This window comes from Suricata suricatta, chromosome 11 (assembly GCF_006229205.1).
Source record: "Suricata suricatta isolate VVHF042 chromosome 11, meerkat_22Aug2017_6uvM2_HiC, whole genome shotgun sequence".
Classification (NCBI taxonomy): Eukaryota; Metazoa; Chordata; class Mammalia; order Carnivora; family Herpestidae; genus Suricata; species Suricata suricatta.
In genome coordinates this window covers 92,299,923-92,325,088 of record NC_043710.1, presented here as the reverse complement: position 1 = coordinate 92,325,088, position 25,166 = coordinate 92,299,923, and the positions used below count along the sequence as shown (strand labels likewise).

Sequence of the window (25,166 nt, the reverse complement as noted above, 5' to 3'; positions counted from 1 at the left end):
GGCCACTGAATGACACATCAATTTGTTCTGTAAGAAAATCATCTCTGCTCTCAACAGTTCTCCTGTGAGCCCTTGTCTGGGTAAGTAGTGCCACCATCCAGAAACTGGGAGCCGTGTTCCCTCTTTTCTCCTGGTCCCTGCACGCTGGGTGCATCCGCAAGTCCTATAATGTCAACTTCCACAACGTAAGTTGCTCAGACTAAGCCACTATCCTCTTTCACTTAACCTCCTAACCTGTCTCTCCAATTCCTGACCCACCCACACCCACACCCAGTTTGCCCACAGTAACCAGAGAAGGCTTTCAAAAATTATCAAGATCAGGGGCACCTGGGTGGCTCAGTGGGTTAAGTGTTCAACTTCAGCTCAGGTCATGATCTCACAGCTTGTGACTTCAAGCCCCACATCAGACTCTGTGCTGACAGCTCAGAGCCCGGAGCCTGCTTCAGATTCTGGGTCTCTGCCCCTCTCCTGCCCACCTCTGTCAGTCTTTCTCTCTCTCTCAAAACTAAATACACATTTAAAAAAATTTTTTTAAATGATCAAGATCAGGTAACTACCCTAGCAGCCCTTGAATGTCTCCCCAAATTTCCTATTATAGGCCCCCAAATTCTGTGTGATCTGGCCCTGCTGACCTTTGTGACTCATCCTGGGTCACCCTCCTCCCCCTTGCTCACTTTCCTCCCGCTCTGCTGGGTTCATGCCACCTTTTGAGGAGCCCAAGTTGATTCTGGCCTGTAACCTTCCCAATGGCTTCTTTTCATTCTTCTTTGAATGGCTGGTCCACATAGACCATTCTTTAGATGCCAGTCCAATGTCACCTCCTTAGAGAGGCATTCCACAGAGCCGGTCGGTCTCCTCATGCTATTTTCTACCATACCATATTGTTACTTCAAGTACTTTACAATTACTCATTATTTTATTTAATAGGCTATGGGGCCATCTTCTCAGCTGGACCCTGGGGAATACCTCTCCAGGTAAAGGTAACATTTTAGAGACTATCAGGCCAGAGAACTTGTACCTTTTTCTCTGTTTCTTAACATCTCCACCCAGCAACAAATGTTCCTTTACTCTCTTCTTGAAATCAAATTCTGCCCTTCTGAAAGTAGCCAGTGTCAATGATGTATGTGTTAGCATGAGTGGACAAACTCCAGGCAATTGCTAGGGTCTCCCTAGAGTCCTGGGTTGAGAATTTTGAGGTGTACCACAGGCCAAGTGAGACGTACTTTGACCAGTTCATGGTGTTAAGCCCAGGTAAGGGAAGGAGCAGAGATGGGATACATGGCTGTGTATTGATCACATATTTAAGTTTATTGTTACTTGCTCCAAGATCATTTGGAATTTTTTTCTTTCTTTCTTTCTTTCTTTCTTTCTTTCTTTCTTTCTTTCTTTCTTTCTTTCTTTCTTTCGAGCACAAGTGAGCAAGGGGCAGAGAGAAAGAGGGACAGAGAGAATCTCACAAGGGGCAGAGTTACGGGGGGGAGTGGGGCTCATCTAAAGTGGGGCTTGTGCTCACTTGAAACAGGGCTCGAGCTCACAAACTGGGAGATCAGGACCTGAGGCCAAAGTCAGATGCTTAACCGACTGAGCCACCCAGGTGCCCCATTATTCTTATTTCTAATTTGGCAGGAAGTATTTCAACAACAAATGAGAAAGTTATTTCATAGACTCAGAACCTTCTTCAATCATATCACTGAGGAAACAAGTACTTCTTGAAGGATCTTCAAGCATCTTTAAATGTTTCTGAATACGTAACTTATTTAATTATCACAGAAACCCTCAAGAATTCATCATCACTTTTTCACGTAAGAGAATTAAGCTTTTACATATTGATCTTTTTCTCCATATAGCTAGTAAATAACTCCCCTCGGCTCTGGCATTTTGCAGAGCCCAGAATCTTTTGCTACACTTTTGCTTAAGTTCTTCCATTGTCTTTGCTTAAAACAACCCTGTGGCTAAGGGGAATGGGAAAGTATGGTGATATAGACACAGGGAGAAAAGCCCTGCTCGTGAATTGTCACCTATTTGGAGAGGGGGACCCATCTATAACTCACAACCCAAGACTCTTGAAACTCACAATCTGTATACAAATAAGAGACGGTGGTGAGCCTAACTGGAACTATACCTACAATGAACATTTATATGATGAAAAAATATGTAATTAGATCTGGCAGTGATGAATCAAGGAAGACTTCCTGGAGGGAACAATTTGTAGGAGGTTTTGAAAGAGTATTGATAAAGGAGGCCAGGGCTTCTGGGAATAGGAAAATGAGAATCTCAGGTCTAGGATCATTGGCTGCAGCTTTTCAGGTGAACCATACTTGTGAGTGTGTTTGAATGGGAGAAGCTGTATTAAAGAAATCACCATTTATTTTTTTGGAAAATGCCTAGTATGTTCTCTTTAAATGGCTGAGGTGTCAGAGTGCCTACAAAAGATATTTTTAAAAATTGATTGTTAACGTGAACCTATCTAGTGAAGGAATTATAGAAGCCAGCTGTCAGAAACGCCCTCACCGAACAACAGAGAGACATCACGGAGTTGTCACAGAGGAGTGGTGAATAGACGTTGCGGATGTCTTCTCATTCTGTCTTTTTGGCTCTACCCCAACGGAAAGAAAAGGCAGATTGGGGAACTGAGAGTATGAAAAGAAACGTGGCTGTTGTTCATGACCTATTCTGTGCCAAGACCCTTCTTTTCCTGTCTCACAGGTGTGCCTTGAGCTACTATCTGTGGAGGGAGGAGGGCAAATTGGGGAGGCAGCGCAACGGAATGGCCCTCTCGTTGTTTTACATCCAGACTGTAATCGCTAGGTAGATTATCACCAGTGACCAGTGGTCTACTAGGAAGTTCAAAGAGTTCTGAGAGGGATGGGGCAGGCAGGACGACCTCTGACCTGACCTCGATGTCATCAAACCCACAATGCTCCTCTTCCCAAACTGAATATAGATTGAGCCCCATAGGTGTTAAAACAGCTTTGTATTGGAGAGTACAGAAATTGTTCTGGCCAAATGGGGTTAGAGGCTATTGTGGATAGCTGTTCTCCAGACCTTCCTTCTGACAAAGGCTCTTTCCACACCATGGGACTATGGTGGGCACATCGTCTCACTAAACAGTCCTGGGATATAGACAGGTGGGCATGTGACCTCACCCCGGTCCTCTCCGGGAAGTGATATGGACTGAATGATGTGCTAGGGAGAGAAGGGTCTCTCTTTTCTCATTACCTCTAAGGATGATATAAACCAGGGAGAACTAGTGATTATCTTTGTTGTTGCCTGGAGAAAATCTGTCTGGAGCCAGCAGAACTACTTGCCTGTAGAACTAAGAGGTGGTGAAAACCATAGTTCTTATGTCGTCATTTGAATCCCTGGATTCGGCCACGTTTGAACTTGGGTCACCTCTTGCCCTTCTTGTTTAGAGAAATGTAGTACTGCGATTTATTAGAAGAAACGTGCATTTGGTGTTCATCCACATTTCTGGCATGTAGAGTTCCTAAAACCCTTGGAATTTCATAGCAATATGAGAGGTAAAAGTATATTTTGTGACTCCAAACAAGCTCCTTTAAACCATACCTGAGTTTATGCTAATAAGGTGATTTTGGAAAGCCCCGAAGGATTTGGGCTGGTTGCCAGGAGAAACAACCACGGTCATTAGGGGGTTGGAACTTTCAGCCCCAAACTCCTCACTTCCCAGGAAGAGAGAAGGGTTAGAGGCTGAATCACCAACAGCTAATGATCTGATCAACTATGTATATGTAACAAAACCTTCATTAAAACCCCAAAAGATGGGGTTTGGAGAGCTTCTGTGTTGGTGAGCAAGAGCCCATCTGTGCTCTGGGATAATGGTGCACCCCAGACCCCAACAGCGAGGGTGGGGGCAGGGGCGGGGCCAGAAGCTCTTGTGCTCAGAACCCTCCCCTCCAGATCCTACCCTACGAATCTCCATCCCGCCACTCATTTACAGCCTCCAATATCCTTTGAAAAAACCAGTTATCTAGCAACTAAACTGGTTACCCGAATTCTGTGAGCTTTTCCAGGAAATTAAACGGGAGGAGGGAGTCCTAGGAACAGCACCCCACCCTCAGCCCCCACCTTGATCCAGCCAGTCAGCAGTGCAAAGGTAGTTAAGATCTCATTCAGGAATGTGAAGAATGAAATATTCAAAAAAGTTGCCTTGAAATCACTTCTGATCCTAAGCAGACATGATGCTTAGAAATCAGAACCTCAGGGGCGCCTCGGTGGTTGAGGTTTAGCATCTGTCTCTTAACTTCAGCTCAGGTCATTATCTCACTGTTCATGAGTTCCAGTCCCACATCGGACTGACAGTGTAGACCCTGCTTGGATTCTCTCTCTCCCCCCACCCCCCACTGGCGTGTGCACACACATGCTCTTGCTCTCAAAATAAATAAAGACTTATTTAAAAAAAAATCATGTGATCAGGAAAGTTTTGACTCCAAGAGAAATTTCAGGATAAAGTTAGAAGTTTCTTTTCTATTTAAGCCTGGAGGGAAATCCAAAAGTAGTTTAAGCAGAGACTGAGAATAATTAAAAGGCAGAGAAAAAGGAATCAAATTATACCTAGGTGTTTATACTTAAATATCATTTAAGTATTAATTAACACACATGTAACTTAAAATATTTTTAATGTTTATTTTTGAGAGACAGAGAGCGAATGGGGGAGGGACAGAGAGGGAGGGAGGCACAGAATCCAAAACAGGGTCCAGGCTCTGAGCTGTCAGCACAGAGCCTGATATGGGGCTTGAACTCACAAACTGTGAGATCAGGCCCTGAGCTGAGGTCGCTTCAGCTTCAGTTAAGCTCAGATGCTTAACTGACTGAGGCACCCAGGCACCCCAATACTCATGTAACTTTAAGCTATGTACCAGGTACTGTTCTAAGCACTTAAAAGATATTAGCTCATTTAACCTTTATAATGAACCAATGAGATAAATTTTTTTCAAGTGTATCATTATTTTAACAACATTTTACCAGTGGTAATAATATCGACCATTTTGGGGGCTCCTGGGTGGCTCAGTAGATGAAGCGTCCTACTCTTGTTTTTGATTCAGGTCATGATCTCACGGTTCGTTGAGATTGAGCCTCAAGTCAGACTCTGTGCTGACTGCATGAAGCTTGCTTGGGATTCTCTTTCTCTTTCACTATCCTTGCCCCTCCTCCACTCCTTCTCTCTCTTTCTCAAAATAAATAAATAAACTTAAAAAATATATATCATTTTTAAGTGCTCACTATACCCTTATTTTATGTTCAAGATTTCATTCAACCTTCACAACAAACATTAAGAAGTAGGTACAGTTATTATGACTATTTTGTGAATGAAAAAACAAACATACAAGAGAAGTTAGGTAGCTTTCCAAAGGCCACACAGCCAAGTGGTGGTGCACTCGAATCCCTATCTGCCTGCCTTTAAAACCTGTGCTCTGAATCAGTGTACTATGGCCTATTAATATTTAGATTCTCTTACTATCTTGCTGCTTAATACAGTTTAGTTTTATATTCTCAGAGTTGAGTGAAAAAAAGCAAGCGTATCTAACGCCTATACATATTTAACAAGATTATTACCCAATACTACCATCCGTCTGACGGCAGCTTAGAGGCAAGTCACAGAGGATAAAATTAAGAGCTTTTGAAAGTTGTCTTTGCAACTATCCAAGCTAATAAAGCCAGAAGATAACATCATAGGCAGCATATAAACTTACCTTAGGGACAGTCATTCTCATCCTAATTTCCATGCTGTCAGTTAATGAATGTTGACTGAATGTCAGGTTGATTGAATATCACAAGTGTTCTGAGATAGTGCACGAGATCAGATATTTTAAGGAGAGTTTGATAAAGCTGTGATTTACAAAGTGTGAGAAATCTGCAAGGAGTAGAGCAGTGTTCTGCATTAGTCATGGCGGGAAATGCTTAGCCCTCTCTTGTCCTCTTTTTTTTTATCTAAACATTTTTTTAATGTTTATTCATTTTTGAGAGAGAGAGAGAGAGAGAAAACACAAGTGGAGGAGGGGCAGAGACAGAGAGGGAGACACAGAATCTCAAACAGGCTCCAGGCTCTGAAGTGTCAGCACAGAGCCCGATGCAGGGCTGGAACTCACAAACTGAGATCATGACCTAAGCCAAAGTCGAAGCTTAACCAACTGAGCCATCCAGGCGCCCCTCCTCTTGTCCTTTTGAACATACATGAAGAAGCAGTTTCTGGAACCCAGGGAAGGGAGCTGTATCAAAAAGGGCCGCCCACCCAAGCTGGGCCTTCATCAGAACAGTGTGGCTATCCCACAGCCATTCTGGAAAGTAGGAAACTGGGAAGAAGAACCTCCTGAATGCCCCATTTGTTACACCGTGATCCCCTTTCAGTGCCTCAAAGCCAACCCCAAACCAGAGGCTCAAGGATTCTGTTGCATCCCCCAGCACATGGGAGCACAGAACAGGGTGAGAGGCGGGGTGGGGACTGTCTGAAAGGCAAGTGGACAACACCCAAGAAACTAATAATGGCCCAGATCAGTGAATGTGCCTCAATAAAACTGAATTTCCAACTCTGCCCAAGTGTAGGTCCCTGAACCAGCCTAAGTCATTGGTCTTTATCCTCCTTCCAGTCGTTTAAATCCAAAATGACCTCTGACCCAAGATGGACCAGCCTACAGCTTTGGTGTCCTCTGGTCTTCCTTAATCAGTGGGCACCATCAAGTGCAGACAGTCTCCCTCCTCCCACCTCACCTCAGTGCCAGCACGGCATTCCCATCGTGGACCCATCTCTAGGGTGGCCCCGTTTGTTGTTCAAGCCAACGGCTTCCTTGGGAAATTTCACCATCCCATCTGCTCAGTAGATATCTGCCCGGAGGTGAGCTTGGAAAGGTTACAAAGTTTAAGCAACAGCCAGAAACTCCGGCTCCGGTTTCTAGACTTGTGCAAAGCACATGTGGTGCTTCACAGGCAACGAAAAGAGACGTTGGAACTGGCGTGTGTGTTTAAGCCGTCAGGTGAGATAAAGTGTCCAATGTTGGCTCAGTTCAATTTCCTTTCTTCGTCCTTCCTTAGAAACCACTTGAGACAGGTGTAGCACACACACAGCTCATCCTTTACTCATTTATGTGTGTGTGTGTGTTCTTATCCAGCTCACCTTGCCAAGGATACCCCACTTCGTTTTACTCAGCCTTGTTCTCTTGGGTTAACACTCTATACGTTGGTTGTTTCTCTCTGCTTTCTGATCTATGAAAAAGTACTTGTTTTGAGTCTCATTTCTTAATTAAACCTGGTTGAAGAAAATGGGGTGATGAAAAAAAAACTAACTGTTGCTAAATAAGTGACGTGGTTTTCAACATGTGCTCTGCCTGTTCCTCGCTCTTGGAATACAGCTTTCAAACCTCCCACGCACCGGCCCAGCGGTCTGAGTCATTTTGGGTTGCAACTCTGAGGACTGAGGTCAGGTTCTTGAGCAAGCAGGACCCATATTCTGGGTTCTCACAGCACTGTTTTTGAAAGCAAGGATGTCTCCGTAATACAGTCACATGTACTACTGAGAAGGAAGAAGAGAGGATGGAGAAATGACTTCCCAGCAAGTGCCGAATATATTTGACACGGTTTTAGTTTACTTAGACGCAGTGACAAAGTGGAGAAGACTATTGCAAAACTTTAGCGTCACATCGCTATGGTTTCCACTACTGCACGTGCTTCCTTGTGTTTTCCTTGGCTAGACCACAGTTTCACATAACATCATACTCTGTGGTCTACTGCGCTTATACCTTAATGAGAATGAATCCATTTTCCCCCCAGTCTCCTTGATACACGTTGTCTTTTTCTCTCATCATGTCCCTTCATCAACCTCCTTTATATGGTTCTCGACCACACTGTTAGTGAAACTTGGCAGAATTCGGATGCACCAGCAGTTTCTGCCTCCTTCTTCTTCCACTGAAATAACTGGAGCCTCAAGTTCATCTACTAATGATAAAACAAGAGAAGGCAGGGGAGGGGGAGGAACTCATTAAATACAGAGATGAGCATCCTGGCTAAAGATGTTAGAGACCCTGGACCAGGTTGGTGGGGAATGTTGCAGATGCTTCTTTTCAGATAACCTAAAAAATAATGGGAAAGGAGACTGTCAGTTTGGGTTGGTTGAGGATCCTAGAACAAGAGACAAGGTGAAAAGACTTGGGTAACTCCTTTCTGGGGAACAGTTAGAGGCCAGTGATGAAAAGTATGGATTTTGGAATCAAAAGACCCAGAAATGAGACCTGGTTCTCTGACTTACTGGCTGCAAAATCTTGGGCATAGTACTTAACCTCTCTGCAGAGAGTTATAATGAGGATTAAATAAGATTAATGGAAACACAGTTTTTAGTATAGAATCTGGCACCAGAGAAAGCACTCCATAAATATTAGCTTCTGTATTTAGCCTAGATTTTTTATTAATCCTTTCCTTTCAAACCCCCGTGCCCAGCACATGCACAGAGACTCGTTCTCACGTGACCATGGGACTTAGTCCCTTCCTATCCAACCCCAAAGCTGCAGGGCTCCAGCTTCACCCAAGTTCCATGGTCTCAGCTGCCTCCTACTAGTCAGCTGATATTGTGGCTTCTGACCTATTTTTTTTTATTTTTAAAAAATGTTTTAGATTTTTGAGAGTGAGGGAGACAGAGCACAAGCAGGGGAAGGGCAGAGAGAGAGGGAGACACAGAATCCAAAGTGGGCTCCAGCCTCTGAGCTGTCAGCACAGAGCCTGATGGGGGGCTTGAACTTGTGAAAAGTGAGAACATGACCTTAGCTGATGTCGGCCACTTAGCCAACCGAGCCACCCAGGCACCCCAACTTCTGACCTAATTTAAAGTAATGTACAGTTGACTCTTGAACAACATGGGTGTGAACAATGCATGTCCTCTTAAACACATTAAAAAAATTTTTTTTTAATTAAAAATTTTTTTTTTCATGTTTATTTTTCAGGGAGAGTGCGTGCAGCCAGGGGAAGCAGGGAGAGGGAGACAGGATCCAAAGCAGACTCCCTACATGCTGATAGCAGAGAACCCAATGTGGGTCTTGAACTCACAAACCATGAGATCATAAAGTCAGATGCTTAACTGACTGAGTTACCCAGGCACTGCCTTTAAAAAAAATTTTTTTTTAATGTTTATTTAAACATGGGTTTTTTTTGTAATATAGTGTAGTACTATAAATGTATTTTCCTTATGATTATCTTAATATTTTCTTTTTTATTTAAAAAAATTTTTATATCTTTATTTTGAAAGAGAGAGAGAGAGAGAGAGAGAGAGAGAGAGAGAGAGACAGAGTGAGCAGGGGAGGGGCAGAGAGAGAGGGAGACACAGAATCTAAAGCAGGCTCCAGGCTCTGAGCTGTCAGCACAGAGCCTGATGCAGGGCTCAAACCCATGGACTATGAGATCATGACCTGAGCCAAAGTCAGCTGCTCAACCGACTGAGCCACCCAGGCGCCCTTAATAACATTTTCTTTTCTCTAGCTTAGTTTACTAGAAGAACACAGTATAGAATACACATAACATACAAAATATGTGTTAATCCACTGTTTGTGTTATCAGTAAGTCTTCCTTCTGGTCATCAGTAGGCTATTAGTAGTTAAGTTTTAGGGGAGCTGAAAGTAATACGGATTTTTTGCTGCACAAGGTGTCAGCACCCCTAACCTCTTCATTGTTGGAGGATCAACTGTAGTTGCCACGTCTCTTTCATTCATTCGGTCTCCCTCACATAGAACCTGATAAAGATCCTATTACTGAAGGCTTGCCTGTTTCTCTTCAATCTTCAAGTCTGGAATCGATGTTCAAAGAACTAAAATCTTTGAGCGGGAGGAAACTGTGGCATCATCTGGCACCGTGTAAATGCTACGCAGCAGGTAAGTCTAAGACGGGCATAGAACTCAAAGGGCAGGGAGTGGTGTTTGTAGAGAAGCCTTCCTGGTGTGGTTGACTTCTGCGTAGAATCTTCAAAGCGGGGCAGAAGTCGGTAGGAAGTGGAGGAGGGGAGGTTGTTTAACAAAGGAAATGTGCAAACCCTGCATGTTCTAAGACAGGAACATAGAATGGTTAAAGGCTTGGGTGTCATGAGGGAAGTCGAGATAAGGCTGGATAGAGGAAGAATTTAAGAAAAGAGGTCACACAAACACTTAAAAACGTTTTCAGCATTTTAGGAACTAAATTTCCTTACCCACGTTGAGTGTCCTAACATGGATAGTGAAGACACACGCTATCTTTTCCGAAATAGATGATTAGTTCAATGCCGTGTACATCCGGTCTCAAAATCTGAGTTTATGGGGTTTTTTTTAATGACATAATCTGAACTCTCACATCTGAGCCCTTCACCATATTTCCAACAAGCATCTGATGTGGCTTGAATTCTTCCAGTGCCAAAGAGCACAATCCTGGGAGAGGCAACTAATTTGATCCTTTTTAAATTTAAATTTATTTTTTAATTGAGGTATAATTAAGTACAGTAAAACACACAGACCTTAAATGTACAGTTTGAAACATTTTGACAAATATACCTATGGATCCAATGGCTTGATCAAAATGCAGAAAATTGCCACCACGCAGGACATTTCCCCATGATCCTTTCCCAGGTGACCATCCTGCCTCCCTTCTCCCACAGGGAGACACCATGCTGATTTCTATTCCCACAGAGTAATTTTGCCTTTTCCTGGACTTCCCATAAGTGGAATTATTCAGTGGGTGTACTCTTGTCTGGCTTTTTTTCACATAATATTTTTGAGATTCATCTATGTTGCTGTGTGTCTTAATGGTATTCATTGCTGAGTAGAATCCTGAGGGATGAATCACCTCCATTTGTGTATCCATTTTGCTACAGCGGAACATTGGCATCATTTCCAAATTCTGGCCCTTAAAAATAACATCACAGAGAACATTCCCATACTGGTTTTTGTAGACATAAGATTTCATTTCTTTTGGAATTCCTGGATCACAAAATAGGGGACTCTTTATCAGAAAATGCCCGTTTTCCAAAGTGGTTGTACCGTTGTGCACTTTTGCTAGCGACGCAGAAGAAATCCAGGTGGCCCACAGTGTGTCCAACATTTGGTATTGTTAGAATGGAAAATTTGGGGGGCACTCAGTCCGTTAAACGTACGACTTCGGCTCAGGTCATGGTCTCCCAGTCGATGAGTTCGAGCCCCGTGTCAGGCTCTGCGCTGACAGCCAAGAGCCTGGAACATGCTTCAGATTTTGTCTCTCTCTCTCTCTCTCTCTCTCTCTCTCTCTCAATAAGTAAAAACATTAACAAATAAATAAACATTAAAAAAAAGAATTGAAAAACTTTAGCCTTACTAATAGGTGTGTAGTGGTAGCCCATTGTGATGTTAATTTGCATTTTCCTGTTGGCCAACAAGGCTGAGCACCCTTTTAATGTGCTCATTGGCCACACATACATTCTTTTTTGTGAAGCTTGTTCAAGTTCATTGCCCGTTTAAAAATATTGTTTGTCTTTTTATTATAAATTTGTAGGAGTTCTTCGTTTATCGTTTTTTGAGTCCTTTGTCAGAGATATTTCTCCCAGTGTGTGCCTTGCCTATCCATTTTTACTAACAATGTATTTTGATAATCAGAAAATTTAAATTTAATGAGGCACATTAAATCCTTTTTCTCCTATTGTTATATATTTTTTGTATTCTAAGAAATCTTTGTCCACACCAATCTTTGTGAATATATTCTCCTGTGTTTTCTTCTAGAAAGTTTATGGTTCAGCCTTTACATTTAGGTTTATGACCCATTTCAAATTAATTTCTGTATATAATGTGAAGTAGGGGCTGAGGTTCATTGATTCCATATAAATATCAATTATACAAGTGCCACTTAAAAAATGACTTTCTTTTCTCCACTGAATTTCATTGGTGCCTTTGTCAAAAATCATTTCATTTTATATATGTGATTCTATTTCTCGATTCTCTATTTTTTTCTATTTATGCCAATACCACACTGTCTTAATTACCATCGCTGTACAGAAAGTCTTGAAATCATGTGGGAGAAGTCCTTCAAATTTGTTCTTTTTCAAGAGTGCTTTTCTAGGTTAACATTTCTATTAAAAATTTACTATCAACTCGTCAATACATTTCATTTTCGAATAGCTCGATTGTTCAAAGTTCTTTTCAAATTTGAACTGAACTTTCCTAGCTCTCCTGTAATGTCTTAGTCTTGCTCCACTATAGAGGCGTGTGAGTATGTTTACTTCCTGTTTCACAGACAAAGCAGCATGGCACCCCGGAAAAAGGTTCCCTCTTTTGGAGCCAGTCATCCAGGGGTTTACATGTTGACTCTGGTTTTATGTCTTCCACAAGTAACTCAAGGTCTCTGATCTTCAGTGCCTTTGGCGGTGAAATGAAAATAATTTCCACCCTACAGGATTGCTTTGAGAATCCGAGAGAGTACACATAAAGCACGGAGTCCAGTTCAGGTCTTGCTTGGCACATAATAGACACTAAATATTTAAAGGTAGTGATTGTTATTATAAACATCTAAAGGTGATAGTTGAGCTCTTCCTGCCAAACCTACATTTTTGGTTAAATATCCCTAGTTTTTCAACTTTTTCCATAAAATAGGATTTCTAGACATTGCTCTCACCACCTCTATTTGAAATATTTAAAAGATCAGTAAGACAAGGGCAGTGACTTCTCAGAAGAGACACGGGCGATTGGGCAGGATCAGGGTCCAGAAGGCCCCTGGTGGACCAGGCAGTAATCGATCTTTATTTACTGGATCCTAGGGGGAGTCCATGGTGACAGGGACAGTGGAGGTTGGGGGTGGTGCTCAGAGGCTAGAGCAGTGGCCCTTTGCCAATGGACATGGAAGTATTTCAATGTTTCTAGGACCAGAGCACGGGGACTGGAGGTCGGCTGTGGATACTCAGGCCTCTTCTTTCCCTGACTGCTCTCCACCCTTGGAAAGGACTCTTCATTGTTTCCCAGTGTGGTTTTCCCCACGAGGAGCGAAGGGAACTTCTGATTTGTAGGTGGGCATACAGATGCTTGGAACGGTGCCTCTACCTCCTGAATGTCGCTTGCAGGTAGGCATGGCCACATGACCAAGTTCCGGCAAAGGGGAGGTGAGCAAAAGCCCTAAGTGCACCTTGTGCCTTTTCTCCCCCCGCTGTTGGGAATGAGCGTCTGCCTGTGAGCCATCGTGGAGCACGTAAAGGAGGCCCCCTAGGATGGCAGAGCAACACAGAAGCCTGAACTCCTGACAGCTTTGCAAGAGCAAGCCTGGCACACCATCGGAGGTGAGAAATCAGCTGTCTGGGTGAGGACAACGTCCTGGGTCTCTGTGGCCCACAGCTGAGGTTCTATCACAACTCGTGCACTGACCCTGACAAATCGTGTGACCCGCTGTTCCCAACCTCACCCTAGTTTTCCGACCACTCTGTAATCACACGTAAAACTGACCTCAGGCAGTTTGGTTCTGCCTCATCACCAGTTCTTTTGAATAGAAAAGGGTAGCTGCCAAGTTCGAGCAGGTATACAGGTCAGGGACTTCCTGTTATGGGCTGAATTGTGCCCACCTGCAACTTGACATGTTAAAAGTCCCAACTCCTGTACCTCGGGAATGTAACCATATTTGGAGACAAGGCTTTTAAAGAGATGGTTAGGTTCAAATAACACCTTTAGGGTGAGCCCTCATCTCATATGCCCGAAACCCCAGGGGTGGCTATGCACAGAAGGATGACCATGTGAGGACACAGTGGTAAGGCAGCCATCTGCCAGCCAAGGAGAGAGGCCTCAGAAGAAGTCAACCTTACTGACCCCTTGATCTTGGACTTGCAGTCTCCAGATATGTGAGAACATAAATTTCTGTTGTCGGAGCTGCCCAGTCTGTGGAATTTTGTTAAGGTGGCCCAAGGAAACTAACACAGTGCCAAGTAAGCTCAGCGCCAGATTTTAACGACAGCAGACCTCACGACAGATTCTACCATGCATGCGGGCACTTACTGATCATTTATTAGAAACAGGGCAGATTAAGTCTCTCGTTTTTAGGTGATCTCACCGTACTATCCTTGAATGTGCGTTACTAGGTGCAGATACCACATTCCAGGGGCAGCATTCCGCTAAACTGATGGTCTGTAACAGCAACGGGAGTCCTTAGATGCAAGCACACGGGACCATTCAGGGAAGAGATTGTTGTCATCTCTGTAGTTAGAGGATTTGTATCCCGATACCTGTTCACCTGTTCGGGCAATGGATGGGTGTGTCTATAAAAATATTTGCGGGAAGCCATTTGTCTTGAATACTTCTGAATTCATTAACAAGAGCCCCCTTTTTAAAAAAATTGATGTTTACCTTTGAGAAAGGGAGAGAGACAGAGACAGAGGACGACTGGGGAGGGACAGAGAGAGAGAGAGAGAGAGAGAGAGAGAGAGAGAGAGAGAGACAGAATCTGAAGTGGTCTCCAAGCTCCAAGTTGTCAGCACAGAGCCCGACTCATGGCTCGAACTCATGAATCACGAGATCATGACCAGAGTTGAAGTTAGAGCCACCCAAGTGCCCCAGGAGAGCCCATTTTTAATACTCATTAAGCTAATTAACAAGCCACTAATGAAAATCCATTTTTAACATTTTTTGTGCTAGTGAAAAAATAAGGCACTTGTATTGATTGAGATTGGAATAACCAAAGCATTTGTAATGGTGACCTCCAAGGACCGGCTTTCTGATTAGGATGCTAGCTGACACCTCCCCACCCCTCACCGCGCCCCGCCCCCCCCAGCATGAATTTCTGATTAGGGCAAATGACTGCCTTAGGCTACTCTCAAACTAACACAGGAGTATTTCACTGTCAAGGCTGAAGTACCTTTAATAAATCACAGGCCTGAATACATCCACAGAAGGAGGACCTTTAGTTCTGGAGGAGAAACACTCCTCATGCATTTTACTGTACACCCCACACTCGACTACGACACCCAGATTATGTGGGTTTTCCACATGTCACACAATTCTGTGATGCCAGGTGGTTAACTAGGGTTTAATGCAGTCCAAACACTGTCTACTTAGAGACAGTAGCAGATCCCACAGGTCAAGGGTTCAGACAGCCTACCCCCAGTTTCAGATGCAAATCAAAAGTCTAGTTTGCCACCTTTGCTTCTGACCAGCCGGCTGTAGATTGCACGTTCTCACAACCCCCTCCTCAGGTTTGATTAATTGGCTCACAGAATTCAGGAAAACGTTTTACTTTCTAGGTTACCGGTTTACTACAAAAGGATACCATTCGGAAACAGCCAGACGGAAGAGATGCGTAGGGCAAATCTGGGGGAAGGGTTTGGGGTTTCCTTGTCCTCTCTGGGGGCATCCCTATCTCCTTGGGTTCACGGACTTGGAAGCTGCCTGAACCCCATTCTTTTAGGTTTTTATGGAGGCCTCATTAAATAGGCACAATTAATTAAATCATTAGTCATTGGGGACTGATTTAACCTTTAGCCCCGCACTGCTTGGGACTGAAAGTTCAACCCTTTAACTTTAGACTGTTCCCCTAGCAACCAGCCTGGTCCAGTCTTTAGGTTACCTAGGGGCTTCCCATCGCATTAGCATAAACTCTTGGGGTGCTTGAACAGGGTGTGTGATGAATATCAAAAGACACATTTACTGTTCCTATCACATAGGAAATTCCAAAGGTTTTAAGAGCGGTGTGGGAGAAATGGGATAAAGACCAATATGTATTTCTTATTATAAAATCACAATCATTTATATTGCTCTCCTGTTCATGGATGCTGGAAGCCTTTCCTTATTCGTGGCTGCTATGTTGTCTGTAACGGACTTTTAAACACTCCAATATAAACAGGGTCATGTACATGTATATAAATTAACTTTAATCCACGATTGGGGGGGAGGGGTGTATGGTTAACATTTGAAGGGTCCCAGGCAGGAAACTGCGCTCTAAGTGCGATCAGCAATTTGAAGCACCTGGGGCAAGAATTCACGCTTCCAGAGACGGCTCCCTCCACCAAGAACTTGCAATATCATTATTTAAATCTGCATCAGATGGGGTGTTAATTAGCATATTAGAAATAGTTTTTCACTGATGAAATCAGTGCTGTCTCAGAAAGGTGGTGGCTGGAATGGGCTTGCATGGGCAAGCTGGAAGAGTCCAGCATCCAAACGGCATGCTAACTCTGGTCCCCAGGGATGTCTGGTCTTTTGTCCCTCTGCGTAATGAACAAGTCTGTTGCCCGATGTGGCCAAGGGTTTGGTAGCCTCCCCGGCCTCAGAACACTGCTGCATTTCCCTGTGATCCTGGTTTTCCTGCAGGAAAAGAAGCAGCCAGAGAGAGAGAAGTCAGAGCGCAGGGCCTGACCACCTGTGTGTGCGTGTTGTGTGTGTGTGTGTGTGTGTGTGTGTGTGTGTGTTAAGAAACGTGTGTGTATGTGGTAGAGCCGGACTGGAGACTTGCTTTTAGAGCAACGTGTCACCCGAGGGGTGAGGTCGAAGGGACACACATAAACCTGAATAAAACACTGACAAGTGCTGAATGCCCAGATTCATTTAGCAACGATATCTGACCTGAATTCCTCACAGTAACAATAGGTCTCATTTAGTGATCAAGTCTTTTCAGCGGCTGAGCCCAACCCATTTAATCCTTTAAACCTGCCGAGGTAAGCAATTCGTTTATAAGCGAAGAAAATTAGGTTCTGAGAAGGTGCCTGAGATGATCCAGCCGGTCGGTGGAAGGGCTGGGATTTAAACACAGGTGGGCTGTTTCCTGAATGTTCTAAACCGAAGCCTTCTGTCTCTCCACAGTGCTCCCCGAAGCGGGTTAAGCGCACATTGACCTCTTATTCCCTTTATGTGATTAAATGACTAATCCTGAGGAGGAGAGGTGGAGGGTAGACCTGACTTTAGTGGGCAGGGAAAAAGGGACACAGTGGGTGCCTCCCTGCTGGTAGGGGACTAAGGCAGGAGAGGGGAGGGGGCAGAAACCACACACTGCGCTCGGTGGGCTGTGAGGTATTCCATGGCGTCATTATCACAGAATAGCAGCCTTTTAGAATTAAGAATAGTCTTAATTTGCACTTCGTTGGGTTTGTCATTTACATACTGTTCGAACGCAAAGAAAATTCATACAAGAAAAAAATCCACTGCTAATTTAGCATTGAAGTTCTTGTTTAAAAAACCACTGAAAGAGAAAGGATGTTTCACTTAATGCTCCGCTTTAGGTGGTCAGTTTCTAACTCTGGCATGGCGTCAGACCCCAAATGAGAATGTGTTTGCTCTAAACAGATTGGTTGGTACGATCCAAATGCTAATCACCATTTCAATAATGTATCTGGCATGGAGGGTTTAATATCATTTGTTTAAGGGTTCAGAGAAAATTTTTTATGTGGGACCTCATTAAAAGCGCTTGCAGTCTTGAGTCTGGCGGGAATGATCGGTAGAACAGGTGGTAATTCAGCTGATGACACTGCACAGAATGGCCAGTGTGGCAGATTTAGGGATGGGAGGCAGTGGGGAGTATGATCCCATATGGTAAAAGCAGGGGCCTCGGCAGGTAGATGGACCAAGTGACAGTTTGGAAGGTGTGCTGTGGTCCTGGTGAAACGGGTGATTGAAAGACACTCTTCGGGCCTCCTTAGCTGCCTGGCACCGCCAAGCCACCCTGTATCACGCTGCTGACTTGCGGCCGTGAGGCACTGCATTCAAGGTCTCCCTACACCTCGCCCCTGGCCTTCCCAACCTCCCTCTGCAGCACCGCCCTACCTTTCTGAACCCACACCCTGCCTTCCTGCCGCCCTCCTCCCTTGAAGCCTTTTCTCATACTCTTCAGATGCATAAAATAACTTCCTGCTCCTTTTGGAAACACCAATTTCAGCCTCCCCCCGCCCCTCCCCCTTTCCCCCCATGAGTCCAAATACACACACTTAAAACCACTGCTCAAAAGGGCTTTTTTTCCCCGGAAAGTCTTCCCCAGTTCACCTTCCCCAAACCCATTAATTATCTTTCTTTTTTTTTTCAAAGCACAGTCTTTTCTGTTAAAAGATAACCCAGGGCATAGGACAGATTTTAAGAGGGTTTTTTTTGAGCAAAAATTGGGGCCCCTGGGTGGCTCAGTCAGTTAAGCGTCTGACTTCGGCACAGGTCACGATCTCTCGGTTCTTGGGTTCAAGCCCTGCTTCGGACTCTGTGCTGAGAGCTCAGAGCCTGCTTTAGATTCTGTGTCTCCCTCTCTCTTTCTGCCCCTCCCCTGCTTGTGTTTTCTCTTTCTCCCTCAAAAATAATAAACATTAAAAATAAAGTAAAAGAAAAGAGTTCACTTGAGCAAAAATGAATTCAAGTTGAGCAGGACCAACACCTAAGTGGTTAGGAGGGCCCCTGACCGGAGCCAGGGAAACTGATTATATAGAGAAGGTTCGGAAGCTGGGGGTGGGGAGGTAATTATTTGATTGGCTACAGCCTAAAGCTTAGTTGGCTATTTGTGATGGGTTATCCTTAGGTTTTGATTTCTTTTTCTTTCTATTTTTGTTTTTGCTTTTTAATTTATTTTGGAAGAGAGAGATAGCGAGACCATGAGCTGGGAGGGGCAAAGAGAGAGAGGGAGAGAGAAAAGCCCAAGCAGGCTCTGCACTAATAGTGTGGAACCCGACTCGAGGCTCAAACCCACAAACTGTGAGGCCATGACCTGAGCTGAAATCAAGAGTCAGCCCTTAACCAACTGAGCCACCAGGTGCCCCTAGCTTTTGATTTCTTTTCTTTTTTCAATTTTTAATGTTTTTTTTAAAATTAATTTTTGAGAGACAGAGAGGGACAGTGTGAGCAGAGGACGGTCAGAGAGAGAGGGAGATACAGAATCAGAAGCAGGCTCCAGGCTCTGAGCTAGCTGTCAGCCCAGAGCCCGACGCGGGGCTCAAACCCACGAACCGTGAGATCATGACCTGAGCTGAAGCCAGACACCTAACCGACTGAGTCACCCAGGTGCCCCCCGCCGAGTTTTGATTTCTTAAACTTGGTGCATTTTCAGGCGTAGGTCCTGTTTTGCTCACATAGGCCACCAAAGCAGCAGAGCCCCCTCCCATGGCTTCCTTACTTCATGTAACACTGTATTCGCATATTTCTGCTATTTTGGTCTCTGTCTTCACTTCTTCAAGCTCCTTGCAGGTAGTGGCTGGATCCTTCCCAGATACCGGTTCCCTATTTTCCCTCTCATCCGGCAGTTGGCAATGACCGGGTCATACGTGAAAGTGTGCTACAGCAGAACTCACTTTTCTTCCTTCGTCTGACTCAGCTGGTGCTGACAGGGGCCTCGGCTATCTTTCTAGAATCCTCTGTTGTGGCCACTAGGATAGGGAAATTCCGTCTCCCCAGAGCAGTAATTCAATCATTCTATACCCTACCCCCAGCCATTCATTTCAACTCTGTAACCTACAGTCTATTAAGTGCCAGACAGGGAGATAGGTCCAAAGACCTAATTATAATTTTAAAAAGGAGGTAAGTACTATTAAAAAAAAAAAAGACAACAGGCCCCGAATGGAGTCACTTATGCCAAGCCCCATGCCACCAAACTGAGACTTCATTATCATTTCAGTCTCCTCCAGGAATGGACTCTTAAACCAAGTCCATTTGGAATTACCTTGTCAGCAGGACTAAGGTATCTGCCTGATAGACCCCTGTTGTCCCCTAAGGAAAGGTGACCTTGCCACACAAGTAATCCATTCTTTGCTTTTATGAATAACTTCCTCCTCCTGCTCCGCCTTCTGCCTGTATGTTTTTTATTTTGTACAGGTCTCTGGAGGTTCTTTCTGTTGGATGGAATGTTGCCTGATTCGTGAATCATCAAATAAAGCCAATGATATCTTTAAAATTTACTCAGTTGAACTTTTTTCTTTTTTTAAGTGTTTATTTTTGAGAGAGAAAGGTAGACACAGAATCCGAAGCAGGCTCCAGGCTGAGTTGTCAGCACAGAGCCTGACACGGGGCTCAAACTCGTGAAACATGAGATCATAACCTAAGCCAAAGTTGGATGCTCAACCGACTGAACCCCCCAGGTGCCCCTGAACTTTTGTTTTCTAGTAGAAATAAGATTTGTGGTCTAATGGAAAGAAGACTATGACCAACATCTCAGGAGAGGTATATAGATCAAGATTTCAGGACTTTGGAGTGGTTGGGGGGTATCTGGACAGAATCAAGAAGTGGCCTGGTAGTTGAAGAGTGAACAATGGTGGGGGTGTGGGGGGAAAGTGGGGGGAGCATTTTTATCTCTGTGTTTGACTGGTGCAGGAAAATGGAGGAGGGTTTCTGGAGATCTGAGTGGAGTGTATTAGACAAAGGTGGGCAAAAAAGCCAGCCTGGGTGTGTGTCTTCTTGTCTTGACAGGGCCAAGAGCACTTGGGTCATCACATCCTTAAACTGGGTGTGTCCGCCCAGCCGCCCCTCAGTTATTGTATTACTGTAAAGGCTCCAAGGGAAGGATATAAAAGTCTTTGATATGTAACTTTTCAGTGGTATTCAAAGAATCTCCAGTTTTAGCTCTTCCCATTCTGCCCAACCCCAGAAAGGGGAGTCCCATTCTGTATTCCTGGGGAAAGGAGACAATTTCCCAGTGACCCTCAGCAGAGCGGTCAGGAGCTCTTCTCCTTGAGTCTGCCTGCCTAACAATAATGAACTTTTCGATGTTTTTGCTACACACACTCTTGTCACAGAAGAAGCTGTGTTGCAGGGAGATCAAGGCAAGACCCCTAGGTAAGCAGTGGAGCCGGAAGTGGAGGGCAGCCCTTAAAACCTGTGCTTCCTCATCGGAGCAAATCCCCCATTTGAAAGTTCACAACCAAATCCCTCGTTGCGTTTTTCTAGAGCAGTACAGAACACAGGATTTGACTTGGGAGCTCTCTTCTCTAACTCCCCACGTGGCCTAATTCAAAGGCCTGAGGTGGGAGTAAGGCAAATGAGTGCCACACCCGTGCTAGGCGCCTGGGGAGGCAGGGCTGGGCCGTGAGGGGGAGATGCCCTGAGCAGTTTTGTCTTTTGTGCCGGTTTTCACGGCCTTGCCCACCCCTGGACTTAAAACATGGGCTCTTCTCTCTGCCTCAGGGAGATCAGAAAAAGTCAAGAGAGGCCAGGTTCGAGTCTAACGTTTACAAAGTGTGTGGCTTTGAGCCCGTGATGTAATTTTCCTTTCTGAGCCTTTATTCTCAAAATCTGTGAAATGGGGATGTCAATAATGCCTGCTTTGGCCCCTTTGAACCCGTTGCTGAGAGACTTCTTTTGATAGATGTTGTTATAATGCGATGCAAATGTAAACTTCTGCTCTGCAAAAGTTAGTTACTCCTATTTCCAGAACCTCCTCTTTGAATTTAATTTATTCTAGAGAATCTAAGTTACTTGTTCTCCGTTCCGGGTGCACCGTATTTTTAACTCCATCAATTATCCCGGACTTCGCCTTAACTAAAGAAGTTTCTGGCAACAGCAGGAGAAAGTGTTGTTTCTTTGGGGCAGGAGGGTATTTCTATCTTACCCTGGCTGGTGAGGGGAATGATAGTTATTTGGGCCAAAGTTATGGGTAGGGTAATAAAGGGCGCCGCTCCAAGTGTTGGACAGGGAGAGTCCCTTTTTTGTTTCAGGGACTTCTGGGGTCTGGCTTTGACTCAGAAAAGCCAACTTCGGAAGAAAGAAGTGGTGGGGGTGTGTGGGAGAGGTGGTTGGTAAGAAAGGGTTCTAAGATTCAGCTACATTGGCTCTTTAAACACTCCAAGCCCACGCCGCAATCAAAGGTGGGGGCGTCATCCCTCCCCTCATTCATTTGCATTCATACTGTAAGTATCACTGGACACTCACTATATGCCAGGATCATGCTGGGCCCTGGGCACACAAATGAGCAGAGTGAGCCCCTTGTTAGCTTCCTGCTGCTTATAGTTTGGGAGGAAGATGAGGTTGAGTAATGTGACCAGAGAGGAAGTATCAAAGTCTGCAGGGGACTTAGAACCTAGTGCAAGGGCTTGTAATCTACCTACGTTGCCTACAGGTGCTGGGAGGAGAAACGGGTTGGGTAGGCTGGGGGCAGGGCGGGAGAGCAGACAGCTCCTGGCATTTGGGTAGGCAATGAAGGGAGAAAGAACAGAAAGAAGTTCAGTTAGGCTTTTGGGATTTTTTTTTTCCTTCTCCTCACGGCTGTCCTTGTTACTATTTTAAATGTGACTCCATCTGGATAAAAATGTGGGACGCCAAGACCTCTGGGTGGTTTTTGCCTCGCTTTATCTCCAGCCTGAGCCCTGATGGCCTAGAAGGGGCAGGACACAGGAGGGTAGTTCAAAGTCTGACCCTGGGCTCAAGACTTTTATATGCAGCCGTGAGTCTAGTACTCCCAAGCACGCTGATTTTCCGCGTGTGTCGCACAGCCTCGAGATCAGGACCTACGAGTTGGGGCAGAGGATGAGGAGGGTAGGGCCGCTCTCTGTCTCCATTCCCACCCCAATGTTGATGTTATTTTGGAGCCATAGAGGAAGTGGTGGCGTGTTTACAACCCAGATCCGGTTTTGAGGCTAGGAGGAACACCCTGCTCAATTGCACAACTTAGCTCCAACCCCTCCTACGTGGCCTTCCTTACCTGTGGCTGCGCCCAACTTATGCTCAGGTGGGAGTCCTGCAAGGAGCGATTGGGGCTGCAAATCTCTTTTCACTTAACATAGGAAGAAACCAACGCCCGGAGAGGCGAGATGACCAGAACAAAAATCACATGGTCACTTGGTTGCAAAGCCAGGACTAGAATGCATGTCTCAAATGCCCCTCGTCCATAATACTCCTGTCTGCGGTCTTTACCACTGTACTTATTTTATTTTATCCATGTGTGGTTGTATCTGATACTCTGAGCAGTCTTGTGTGATAGATACAGATAAAGGTCCTTTTTTTGTAGATGAGAAGACTGAAGCTTGGGGAGTTTATTTGGCCGAGTCCTCCAAGTTAGAAAGCAGATCTCTTAACTCAAAATTCGGTGTGCCCTGTGGTTAGGAAGCACACACAATCTCAGGCTTTGCTGATTCTCCACCTGAGAATGGCCTGGAATGTAGATAATGACTACAGAGGAGGGCTTTCAAGGAGTACATTAACCCTGTTTGAGCATTCTTGCCAGGCTTCCTGCATCCAAGTTGTATATCAGAATCAAAATCAGCAAGTAGCTGGCCCTTGCAAATCGCCTCTGAAACTCAAGCCAGCCGTCTTGTTGGGAAAAGCAGCTCCTTACCTTCAGATCCACTCCTTAGGGGAACCTGTGTCTCTGTTTTCTGCTCATCTCCTGCTGCTGGGACTCTGACACTTGCTCTTGTAGGAAGGTTCTCATTAAATATATGTGGGAAAAAAACAATAATTGAATCGTCTGCAGGGTATTCTGACTTGAGCCATGTTCCTCTCACTTACCCTTGGGGGTTAAATGGGGATAACAGTGCCATTGCTGTTGGTCCTGGGAGGCCTCAAGGTGGTCCACTCCTGGTAAGGTAGTCCTCACAAGACACCACTGGTCTGGGAGTGGGGGGCTGGTAGTGGTTTCGTGGCTTTCCCAGAGGATGAGTGATCTGCTCGGTGGGGAGAACCAGGTGCTTCTCTGATTATGTTGAGATGGATGGAAAGATGGGGGTGTGTGTGGGGGGGAACCTGCCTGGGGGAGAAAACGAGCTGGGAAGAGGTAGGGGACTGCAGAACCTGAAACCAGGTCCCCAGCAAGTCTGGCATGGTGTGTGTGGAGGGGGGGGTGGCCGAATGCTGGGTTTAGGAGGTGAGGGAAGGCTGTCCCTCCTTTCGTCAGGGTGATGCTGGGCAGGGGAGGGGGGCCTCTGCTAAGCTCACTGGAGGCGACTCTAAGGCAAGGTGGAGAAATCAAGCTACTGTGGTTTGTTGAGAACAAGGAGCATTTGGGGATCATCCTGTCCTCCCTGTAAACCAAGGACTTGTATGACCGTAGAAGCAGCCTCACCATTAGCTTTGCTCCTTCTGTCTTTAGTCTTGTCAAAACCCAGAATTTGAATGCAGAACACAGTGGGGCATCTGTGTGGCTCAGTTGGTTAAGTGTCCGATTTCAGCTCAGGTCATAATCTCACCATTCGTGGGTTCTAACCCTGTGTCAGGCTCTGTGCTGACAGCTCAGAGCCTGGAGTCTGCTTTGGATTCTGTATTTCCCCCTCTCTCTTACCCTCCCCTGCTCACGCTCTCTCTCTCTGTCTTTCAAAAATAAATAAAAAAAATTATTGAATCCAGAGCACAGTGAAATATAAAACAGAATAGAGGAGGCCACAGCGGATAGGCTTTGGCTGCTCCTACAAACCCGCGAAAACCATTTTTACCTTGGGTGCCTCAGCTTCCCAACTGCAGAAACGGTATCTCATGGTTCAAAGAAGGTCTGGATCTTCAAGCTGAACTGAAAATTAACCTGTGTCCTCCTTACTCTGTTGAGTGTCTGTCCCCTCCCACACCCCCATTGGCCAGCTTTATAGGTTTGTAGGGGACTTGTAGCAGGTGTTGGCTGCAGGCTGAACGCACTGGGATATCATGTCCATTTGGCAGCAGGGGTAGGGTGGCTCAGTGCTTGGTCACCATGGAGGGTCACAAGCAAGCCACCGTGCTGGGGCCCGCTGTCAAGCACGGGCATTTATATGTGCAAGGAACCATTGTATAATGGTGTACTTGTCTCCTTGTGGGATGGTCCCTTGCTGTTACTGCTCTGTGCAAAGCGTGTATTTATTTACTATGCCTGGGGCCTGGGCAGTTGAGCTTGATGGAGGGTAGTTTGGGGCCGTGGCCACTTCATATATGTTTTGATGCCCAGAGTAGTAGAAACCGTGAGAATTTCACAATGGGGGCGGGTTCATCTGGACTGTAATTTGCCCGCTGCTCTGTTCTGCCTTCTCAGAGCTCGCTTCCTCTGGCTCCGGGCTCTCCCCACTCGGGCTCTCCCCACGCGGAGGGATGTGGCGAGGGGCCGGGGGAGGTGGCCGTGCGGCGGGACGGGACCCGGCGCCGTGCAGTCAGGGAAAGAGACCGGTGTAGGGCGACCTCGACGCAACCCGGACGAGGAGGGAACTAACTCGAGGGAAGACGAGCGAGCCCCCCACCACTCCCGACCTCCGCGGGGGAGGACGACGCGGTGCGCCCGCAGGCCGGCGGGCAAGGGGACGCACGCTCGCGGGCGCTCGCTGCCTTGACTTCCCCATCCCCGCGCGGGGGAGGGGCCCG

At 45.5% G+C, this 25,166-nt stretch overlaps 2 long non-coding RNA genes across 3 annotated transcripts; one reads left to right on the top strand and one right to left on the bottom strand.

Annotated features, from left to right (window-relative positions):
• Nucleotides 1-5,241: 5,241 nt before the first annotated feature.
• LOC115307057 lies at nucleotides 5,242-25,135 on the bottom strand. Of its 2 annotated transcripts, none has more exons than XR_003915541.1 (3): nucleotides 23,185-23,765; nucleotides 6,727-8,081; nucleotides 5,242-5,872 (listed from the first exon to the last, which is right to left on the bottom strand). It is a non-coding gene; the product is annotated as an uncharacterized LOC115307057 (long non-coding RNA). The 2 variants fall into 2 exon arrangements; XR_003915540.1 differs by lacking the exon at nucleotides 5,242-5,872 and adding an exon at nucleotides 24,278-25,135 and having other exon boundaries at nucleotides 6,146-8,081; nucleotides 23,185-23,512.
• LOC115307056 lies at nucleotides 9,447-14,242 on the top strand. The gene is made up of 3 exons (XR_003915539.1): nucleotides 9,447-9,866; nucleotides 13,043-13,255; nucleotides 14,045-14,242. It is a non-coding gene; the product is annotated as an uncharacterized LOC115307056 (long non-coding RNA).
• Nucleotides 25,136-25,166: the final 31 nt, after the last annotated feature.